Source organism: Octopus bimaculoides, chromosome 20 (assembly GCF_046866305.1).
Source record: "Octopus bimaculoides isolate indiv1 chromosome 20, ASM4686630v1, whole genome shotgun sequence".
Taxonomy (NCBI): Eukaryota; Metazoa; Mollusca; class Cephalopoda; order Octopoda; family Octopodidae; genus Octopus; species Octopus bimaculoides.
This window is the reverse complement of record NC_142947.1, coordinates 10607656-10618035: the sequence shown is the minus strand read 5'-3', so window position 1 is coordinate 10618035 and position 10380 is coordinate 10607656. Positions and strand designations below refer to the sequence as shown.

The 10380-nt window shown below is 35.5% G+C and overlaps 1 long non-coding RNA gene across 1 annotated transcript in view; it reads right to left on the bottom strand.

The window, feature by feature from the left end:
* Window positions 1-8885, bottom strand: part of LOC128250344 (uncharacterized) — a 57191-nt gene extending 48306 nt beyond the window's left edge. Inside the window, exon 1 of the long non-coding RNA XR_008266372.2 lies at window positions 8731-8885. This is a non-coding gene — a long non-coding RNA (uncharacterized LOC128250344). The remainder of the gene's footprint in view (window positions 1-8730) is intronic.
* Between the last annotated feature and the right edge of the window lie 1495 nt (window positions 8886-10380).

The window sequence follows — 10380 nt, the reverse complement described above, 5'->3', positions numbered from 1 at the left end:
AGCTCAACAGCAGCAAGAAACAACCATACTGACGACAACTGCAGCAACAATAACAACAGCACCAACATTAGTACTGATAAAAGCAACAGTTACAGCAGCAATGAAATCCCTACATCAAGTTTTCTCAACCGTTTTTTTATCTATGACCCCCTTTGATTACTGTTTTATTCTGATAGAACCCTTTAGCCATTCAATGTTTTAAAAACTAGTTTTATAGAAACATCATCATCATCGTTTAATGTCTGCTTTCCATGCTAGCATGGGTTGGACGATTTGACTGAGGACTGGTGAAACCGGATGGCAACACCAGGCTCCAATCTGATTTGGCAGAGTTTCTACAGCTGGATGCCCTTCCTAACGCCAACCACTCAGAGTGTGTAGTGGGTGCTTTTACGTGTCACCTGCACGAAGGCCAGTCAGGCGGTACTGGCAATGGCCATGCTCAAAATGGTGTATTTTATGTGCCACCCACACAAGAGCCAGTCCAGGGGCACTGGCAACGATCTCGCTCGAAAATCCTATGAAGGCCAGTCAGGCGGTACTGGCAACGGCCACGCTCAAAATGGTGTATTTTATATGCCACCCTCACAAGACCTCTTTCAGAATTCCTATTTTGTTTTTTACACATTAAATTGTGCAGGTTGAAGTATGTAAAATGTTAGAGAAAGAAGCCAAGCTGATTCTTGCAATACATACCAATACATACATCTAAAGCAGGGGTTCTCAACCATTTTTTTTTTTTTGAGGCCAAAGATGAAAAATGGGTAAAGGGTGTGTTTGACATATAACGGTAGTTTTTGCTCCCTCAACAGCACCCATCTAACTCCTTAATCATTCAGGAGCACTAATTGCTGTGATGTAATGTTATTGGTTAGGAGGCACAATGGCCCAGTGGTTAGGGCAGCAGACTATAGCCTTGGGCCGACCAAAGCCTTGTGAGTGGATTTGGTAGACGGAAACTGAAAGAAGCTTGTCGTATATATGTACATGTATATATATATATATATATATATGTGTGTGTGTGTTTGTGTGTCTGTTTTTGCCCCTCCCCCCAACATCGCTTGACAACTGATGCTGGTGTGCTTATGTCCCCGTAACTAGCGGTTCGGCAAAAGAGAACAATAGAATAAGTACTAGGCTTACAAAGAATAAGTCCTGGGGTCGATTTCCTTAACATGAAACTAATAGTAGCCTCAATAAACAAAAAAATTGATGATGATGATGATGATGATGACATTGATAATAGATTTATTGAGCAGCCATGCAGAAACTTCTTTGCCGCTTCAGTTGTTCTAGTAAAAAGGTGACAAATTATCGATGATATGGTAGTAGAGGAGATGTGGGGGGTGGGGGTGGAATTATGGGTTACTTCTCAGTATCTGATTGGCTAGTTTCTGACCCATAAATTTATTCAGTTCACACACAGCTGACAACAAGCTGAGATTAATATTTCTGGATAAGGTCCTTCAATCAAAAGCTCCGGGTAGTGTCCCTATGGCTAAAACAGTATAATGCGGAGTGTCTATTTATTTTTGAGGTGTCGGCGTACACTCATTATAACAATGCCATAAGCCAAGAGTTTCCCAAAATTTGGTTGAAATTTCACAGAATCCAAATTCCTCATTTTCTTATGTAGAATAACAACCAAATAGTGTGCCAACACATACAACTTCAGCTGTACTCAGAGCTATTGATATAATTATTTCTTGAAAGATATCAGGAATACAACTTAAGGCAGGAATCCATTACAGTGTTCCTTAACTAGGTTTAGGGCAATATAATTTTATAATTTAATATAATATAGACTAACTGAATAAAGAAAATAACCAATTCATGGAATATATATTAAAATAAAATATATATTTATTTTAATACATAGAAGTTGAATTGCTTTTTTATTCAATTAGTCTATATATATTAAGTTATATATCTTTCTAAATCTAGTTAAGGCACAATCTAGTGGATTCTTGCTTCAAGTCTCATCACTGATGTATTTTGAGAAGAAAAAAAAGTTATAGTTATATAATTATGTGCTTTTCTGTATGTTTGCTTGCACATGTGTGTGTGTGTGTGTGTGTGTGTGTGTGTGTGTGTGTGTGTGTGTGTGTGTTTATATATATATATATATATATATATATATATAGGTATAAACATTAAATGATGATGATGATGTACACACACACATATACATATATATATATATATATATATATATATATATATATATATATCATCATATATATATATATGTATATATACTTATATAAATATATATATAGATGTGTGTGTGTGTATATATATATATATATATCCATTATATATATATATATATATATATATATATATATACATGTACACACATGCATACACACACAAACACACATATACACACATACATACGCTCGCACATGTATACACACCCACACCCACAACCAAACAAACACATCCATTTGTGTGTGTGCACATGGACATGCCCTTCTTATAACACCTCTTTTCTCCAATGAAGGTCTTCCCCTCTCGGAACTTTTATCCTCCTTCATGTCATGCCATGACACATCTCAGCATTCGCTTCTCTCTTTTATTTTCCCCAACACAAACCTTTTACCAATTCTTGTCTACAACTCCTCTAGGAGACTGAAGTACAACTGTCAATGACTATACCGAAAAACATTGCCACAATGTGGGAGCCTCCTTGTGGATACTTAACCTGCTAGAAATAGCTGCTGAAGGCAGAGAGATGAAGGGGAGGAAGAAATCTTCAACATTCCAGAGAGGATTTGAGTTCAACATTCCAGAGAGGGTGATTTGAGTACCACATTCCAGAGAGGGGATTTGAGAGATGAGGGGGAGGAAGGTGAGGAAGGAATCTTCAGCATTCAAGGGAGGGGGATTTGAGTTCAATATTCCAGTGAGTGGGATTTGAGAGATGAAGTGTAGGAAGGGGAGCAAGGAATTTTCAACATTCCAGGGAGGGGAATTTGATAGCCAGTTGATCTAGCAAGTGGAGCCTCATAAGAAGAATATTGAGCTTTATTTGATAACCAGTTGATCTAGCAAGAATATTGAGCATTATTTGATAACTAGTTGATCTAGCAAGTGGGGCCTCATATCAGTGGCCTCATAAGAAGAATATTGAGCATTATTTGATAACCAGTTGATCTAGCAAGCAGGGCCTCATATTGGTGTGCATTGATGCTGTCAAGAGGTAAGCCCTGAAATGGCACACATTCTTTCCTGATGACCCCATACACTTGTTGGCTTCCGGTATGCAGAGCTTTCGGCTGGCAGCACTTTCATATGCAAGTTGTTTGCAAAGCATTCTGCTTGCCTTGACCCCCACAAAATCTTGTAAGGATTCCCAGAGTTCATATGGATCTCAGTTGAGAATCACTAATCTATAGTATGTCTTATCCCTTTAGCTCTCTGCTAAACAACTTTTTTTTTCCCCCACACAGACATACTTCCACCCAGGTGCCACAGAGTGGGACTGAACCCAAAGTGATGTGTTTGAGAGAGAGAGAGACAAATCTCTTACCACACAACCATGCCTGCTTACAAAACAGCTTAATTAGAGCGATCCTACCATGACATCTGCTAACAGCAAGTAGACTATTAAGGAGTTTAAAAATAAACAAACACTTTATAAATCACATATTTGGTACGCTAAAGGTAAGAATACTGGTTTCAAAGAATAATTTTAGTTCTGTGTTCTGTAACGTGTCAGCTGGGGAAAAGCAGGAAAACAAACAGGGGGGAAGAAACCAACCTGATTTATTCCATCAGACATCAAAAGCTGAATCAAAGTTTATATAATTTTAGTATAACACTAACTAGATGTTCATTTTTTAATGGTCATTGAGCATAGAGGTCATCTGTAATAAAGAACAGGTAGAAATGGTAGTGGTGGTGGCAAAGATGGTGGGACGGGTGGAGAGGGAATTGGCTTATTGTTACATGTGGGGGGGAGGGCATGTGGTGGGGGTGAATCTGGGGAGGGGGGTGAAAGAGAGCATATAAAAGATTATGATTTATTATGATATACTATAAATATACATATATGTGTATATATGTATGTGTGTGTGTATCAGTATATATGTGTGTATATATATATATATATATATATATATATATATATATATATATACATACACACATTGATATATACATGTATACATATATATATATAAAAAAATAAAAAAAATATATATATATATATATATATATATAAAATCAATCTGAACAAACTCAACCCTTACAATGAAGAATACACACACACACACATATATATACATATATGCATACATATATGCATGCATGCATATATTTATATATTGTTCATATAATAATCAACCTGAACTAAAGATATCGATACATAAGATAAATACCTAATGAAATATCGGATGATGTATATATGTATATTGTTATATCGTTATTAGGAATCTTATCAGGTATTCTAAATGTAAAAGAATTGGTTCAATATGGATATCTCCTTGCATATTTATTTATTTATGAATTCCTAGATAGGAAATAATCGAAATCCTTTGATGAAATGTTTATTAAGGCTATTTCCATTGTAGATTTTATTTGTTCTGTGGTTTTATCCATTGCCTAGAATGTCAGTATTTTGAATGCCAAAGTTAAGAAATTCAACAAAGCATGGATAAATGGCTGAGTAATTCTACTGAGGTAAAGGTAAGAGAGTCTAAGAATATTGGAACATTTTTAAGCCTTTTGGAATACCATGGTCAGAGTTATGCAAGAGGAACCAGTTGCTGTTTTCTGTCACGTAGAGGAGGTCTCAGTAATGGTTCAATTATGCCAGGTGTGTATTAGCAATCTGCAACCCATCCCACTGTGGAGGCACAGGTATGCTGTGAAAAGGTGCAACGATAGTTGTGTGGTTAAGACATTTGCTTCTTAACTTTGTGGTTTCAGGTTTAATCCTGTTTTGCAGCATATATTGTTTATGGCCGCTTTAATGTGGTTGTCCTCTAAATGACAACAGTACTGCTATTTAACCCCAGGAAGACATCTCCTCCAGCTGTTTTGTTTGGTGCAATTCTTGCATTCAGTATTTACTACAAGCCGGAGACACCTGAAGGAGTGCATATGCTGTGTATAACTCTCCTTAAAATTATTGATTGTCATGCCTGTATAGTGTCATGTGATATTAACTTATGGGCTTAAAAAGTCTCTTTACAATTTAATCAATGTGTGTGTTTGCCTCCATGCCAAGAAGTACTTTCACCAAAACAGGATGAATGTCCAGTCAGCCAGATCAAATCATCCGCATCCAAACAGCCGCACCCAATCATCTCTTTACTGTTTATTGATCCCTGATATATGACTGGTACTTTATTTACCAAACTCCGTCTTTTAAAAGGATGAAGAAAAAAATCTGACCTTGGCAGGATTTGAACCCAGGACATAAAGATTCATTACTACATACTACCAGACATTTTACCGACGCTTTTTCTCACCAAAATTACTATTCGCAAGAGGCTGAAACATGATGTCTTTTCTTCTTGTTCTTCTATTATTCTTTCTTTTATATTTGAAACATTCCGTAAAGACAGATTAGGCTAAATTACCAATTTGATTACCTGTCTAATTTAATATCTCAATGCTGGAATGAAACATTGTTTGACCACATTTTTGCAGTTTTTAAACAGGTTTATCTTCTTTCTCTGAATCTCTTGTGTTTATTATCAAATAATATGCAATTTGTATCAAGAAGCCATTCCTTGTAAAATATGTTCCTTAATGTAATAATATATGCGACAATCACATTCATCCATCCTCGTCATCGTCATCATTATTATCATCATCATCATCACCATCATCATCGTCGTCGTCATTGTCGTCATCATCACCATCATCATCACCGTCGTCATCGGCATTGTTGTCATTATCATCATCGTCGTCATCATCTTTCAACATTGTCGCGGTTATCGTCAATGTCATCATTATTGTCGTTGTCATGCGGCAATCACATTCATCCTCGTCGTCATCATCATTATTATCATCATCATCATCACCATCACCATCACCATCATCATCATCGTTAAGATGGTGAACACGATCGTCATCGTTATTGTTCCTTTTGTCATCACCATCATTGATGACATTGTCATCATTCTCCCCTTCCACCTCAATACCATTATCGTTACTATTGACATCATTTGTCATCGTCATTTGTCATTGCCATCATTATGATCGTCATCATCGTCATTGTGTTTTCGTTTTTATGATTTTGTTTCTCATTGTGTTTAACGTTTTTTTTTTTTTTTTGATGTCCTGTACCCATATATGCATGTCTGTATATATATAGATGTAGGTATGTACATATATGTATGGATATATGCATATATTTATATATTATTTATATTATTATATGATCGAACGCCATGCATCCTTTTCCAAGTAAGTTTTATATATATATATATATATATATATATATATATATACATATATAAATTTAAATAATAAGGGTGAAAAATAGAATATTAATTTGATTAATATCAATTTAAAACCAGTGGTCAGACCATATTGGGTCTTACATCTAGCATAATAGATGTCCACTTAGTTGTCATCCCTCTTATATGTATATATATATATATATATATATATGACGGGCTTCTTTCAGTTTCTGTCTACCAAATCCACTCACAACGTTTTGGTCGGCCCGTGGCTATAGTAGAAGACACTTGCCCAAGGTGCTGTGCAGTGGGACTGAACCCAGGACCATGTGGTTGGTAAGCAAGCTACTTACCATACAACCACTCCTGCACTTCTATCTGCTGTACATCTGTTGAGATTTTTTTTCCTCACCCAGCTGTCTTCTTCCATATCCATTCCAAGTCTGCACCAGTATAATCCTGCATGTAGCACACTGAGACTGATGCAGCTAACGCTGACTTCTCAGTGCATATTTATACTGCATTTTTCCTCTGCACTAACAATGCATAATCCAGAAGAGCATGCACACCTCGCTTCACAGCATCCTTCTCATGCCATGCACCTGTTTGGTGCTTATGTTCATTATGATGTAATATCAAACCTTGCATGCAAGTATCCTTTGGTGAATCTGCTCGCAGAATCTCTAACACGCAGGGAAAAGTGCTTGGTGGCACTTCGTTCAGCTTTACATTTTGAGTTCAAATTCCTCCAAGGTCTACGATGTGATTCAGTTACCCCCTCCTCCAAAATGGCTGGCCTTGTGCCAAAATGTGAAATCATTATATATATAGTCATTAGAGCGGCGAGCTGGCAGAATCATTAGCACACCGGACGAAATGCTTAGCGGTATTTCGTCTGTCTTTACGTTCTGAGTTCAAATTCTGGGGTCGATATAATTGACTTAATCCGTTTGTCTGTCCTTCTTTGTCCCCTTTGTGTGTAGCCCCTTGTGGGCAGTAAAGAAATAAGACACGTTGGCACACTGGGCAAATTGTTTGGTGACATTTCGTCTGCCTTTACATTTCGAGTTCAAATTCCACCGAGGTCTACTTTGCCTTTCATTCTTTCAGGTGGTGGCGGCAGTGGTAGTGGTGGTGGTGGTGGTGGTGGTGGTGATCATCGTTGTGGTGATGGTGATGGTGGTGGTGGTGGTAGTGGTCGAGGAATAGGAAGCAGATGGGGAGGAAAAGAGGGAGGTGGAGGGGGAAAGAAGGAGGAGAGAAGCGGTGGAGGAAGAGGAGGAAGAAGGGGACGGAGGAGGGAGAAGGAGAGATGACGAGTAGGAGGAGAAGGAGGAGAGAAATGACTGAATTTGGCTAAAAGTATTTTCTTTAAGCAATATGTGTGTACGTGTGTGTGTGTGTATGTGTTTGAGTGCATGCATGTGTGTGTGCATGCGTGTGTGTGTGTGTGTGTGTGCGTACACAAAAGACTTATGAATATTGAATAAGAAGTTGGATTCTATCCACCTATATGATGTCCACCAGCCATTCGCAGTCATGGCCTAACATATTCCTTTCCTCATAATATGTGTCAAGGAATAAAGTACATTTTTTATCTATGTTTCTGTTTCTTTTGATTAAATAATTCATTTTCTTTTTTTCGTTATAGCTGGTCCCTTCTCAGATCTTTCTCCAGTATTCTTTCCTTTCTTGGAACTTATTCAACTCTCTTCTAGTTTTATTGTCAAAAACTCAATAAAGTCCAACCCTTGCCTTCTTTTTTTATGCTTTCAAACCTTCTGTTTGGGTTTGGATTGAACTGTATTATCTAATTTGGAAAGCTGAAATTGTATATATTTATGTATCAATATATGTATATACATACATATAAATATATATATATATATATATATATATATATATATATATATATATATATATACATACGTATATATAAGATACATAGACAGATAGATAAATAGATAGTTAATATATATATATGTGTGTGTGTGTGTGTGCATGTATATATCTATATCTATCTATATGTGTATATATATATATATATATATATATATATATATATATATATATAGCGGCATACGTACACTTTGGTTTCGTATATCTAAATCTTGTACGATTCTGTTCTTTTATTATGATGAACAACCTTAATTAATTTTCGAACCTTATGAAATATATATATATATATATATATATATATATATATATATATATATATATATATATATACATACACAATGAGATCCCACACAATTTTTCCCTACTAAAGTCATTTTCAAGACATTGATGGGTTAGACTAGAAGACACTTACCGAATGGACCGCAGTGGGACTGAACCCTAAACCACATTACTGAAAATCAAGGTTCTTAACCACACAGCCATGCCTGCACCAAATATAAGAACTAATTTGATATATCAAAAAAATAAAGAGAGAACTATAACAGCAAAATCCTTTGTAAATTAAAAGAATATTCAAGTAGGATTATCTCCCTTCATTTTATCTCTAACTGACGTTAACATCTTTGATAAGCTCAATAGGCTAGTCTAGATACAGTTATATAATGTTATGGATGACAATCAAGAGTCTCTTTTTAATGGCTGATTTCAAATTGTATGCTACATATGACAAACAACTGATAAAACTTGAAATAAACTGGCGTAAAATTCAGGTTTGAAAAATACATCAAGACAACCTTGAAGAAAGGAAAAAGAAAAAGAAAAAAAAACCTTATAAAAACTACTAATATCATGTTAGCTAAAGCAAGAGATAAGAGAATTAGACTCAGCACAGACATAACAAATATTTAAGAATTAATGAACTAGTTTTACAAAAAGATAAGATACACACACACACACACATATAAATGCACATGTGTGTGTGTGTGTGTGCATATACACACACAGACACACTCATACACATATATACATATTTATATTTATGAATAAAAATATTTACAAATTTACATATATATGTGTGTGTGTGTGTATATATATATATATATATATATTTAGTTCCTTTATTTTTTTTATTTGTTTCAAGTCATTTGATTGCTGCCATGCTGGTGCACCACCTTTAGTCAAGCACATCGACTCCGGGACTTATTCTTTGTAAGCCTAGTACTTATTCTATCGGTCTTTTTTGCCGAACCGCTAAGTTACAGGACCGTAAACACACCAGCAGTTACAGCGTCAAGCTTACGATCGCGAGGTTGTGAGTTTGAATCTCAGACCAGGCTGCGTGTTGTGTTTTTGAGCAAGACACTTTATTTCATGTTGCTCCAGATCACTCAGCTGTAGAAATGAGTTGCAACATCACAGGTGCCAAGCTGTTCAAGCCAGCCAGATTCAACCTTTCATATCTACCCTACAATGTCCTTCTAAAAATAAGCAATCACCTCATCAAAATCTCAAAACTACAGGATAATATATGATTAATTTGAAACAATGTGAATAAATAAGCATTACATTGTACAGAATAATTTGAATGCTAACAAATTAAACCAAAATCTGCAATATAGTTACCATGGAAATTTCATGAAAGATTTTAATGTATACTGCTTTAACACAGGAAAGTTGTAGTACAAAACCATAGTCTCAAGCAGGTTGGTATCAAAAGTGTTAAAGACGAGATCATCCAAAATATTAAATTAAATTGATCAGTCTGTGAAAACATTATTTCTACACAAGCAGATCTCAAAGATGCTAATGATGCTTGACAAAAAGAATTTCATATCCGAAAAAGAGCTACTGTTCAGTGTTTTGAGCTAGGTCCGACTGAAAAGGGTTAAATTTCTTGGATTATCAAATTCATATACATTAATCTTCAATGAAGAAAAGCTTTTTACAAAATCACATTTTATACGAAACTAAAAAAGTAAACAAGTCATTTTATGAAAACATTCTACAAAAAAAAAAAAAAATTTATCTTTTCCTTGTATTATTATCCATCTGATTGTCTGAA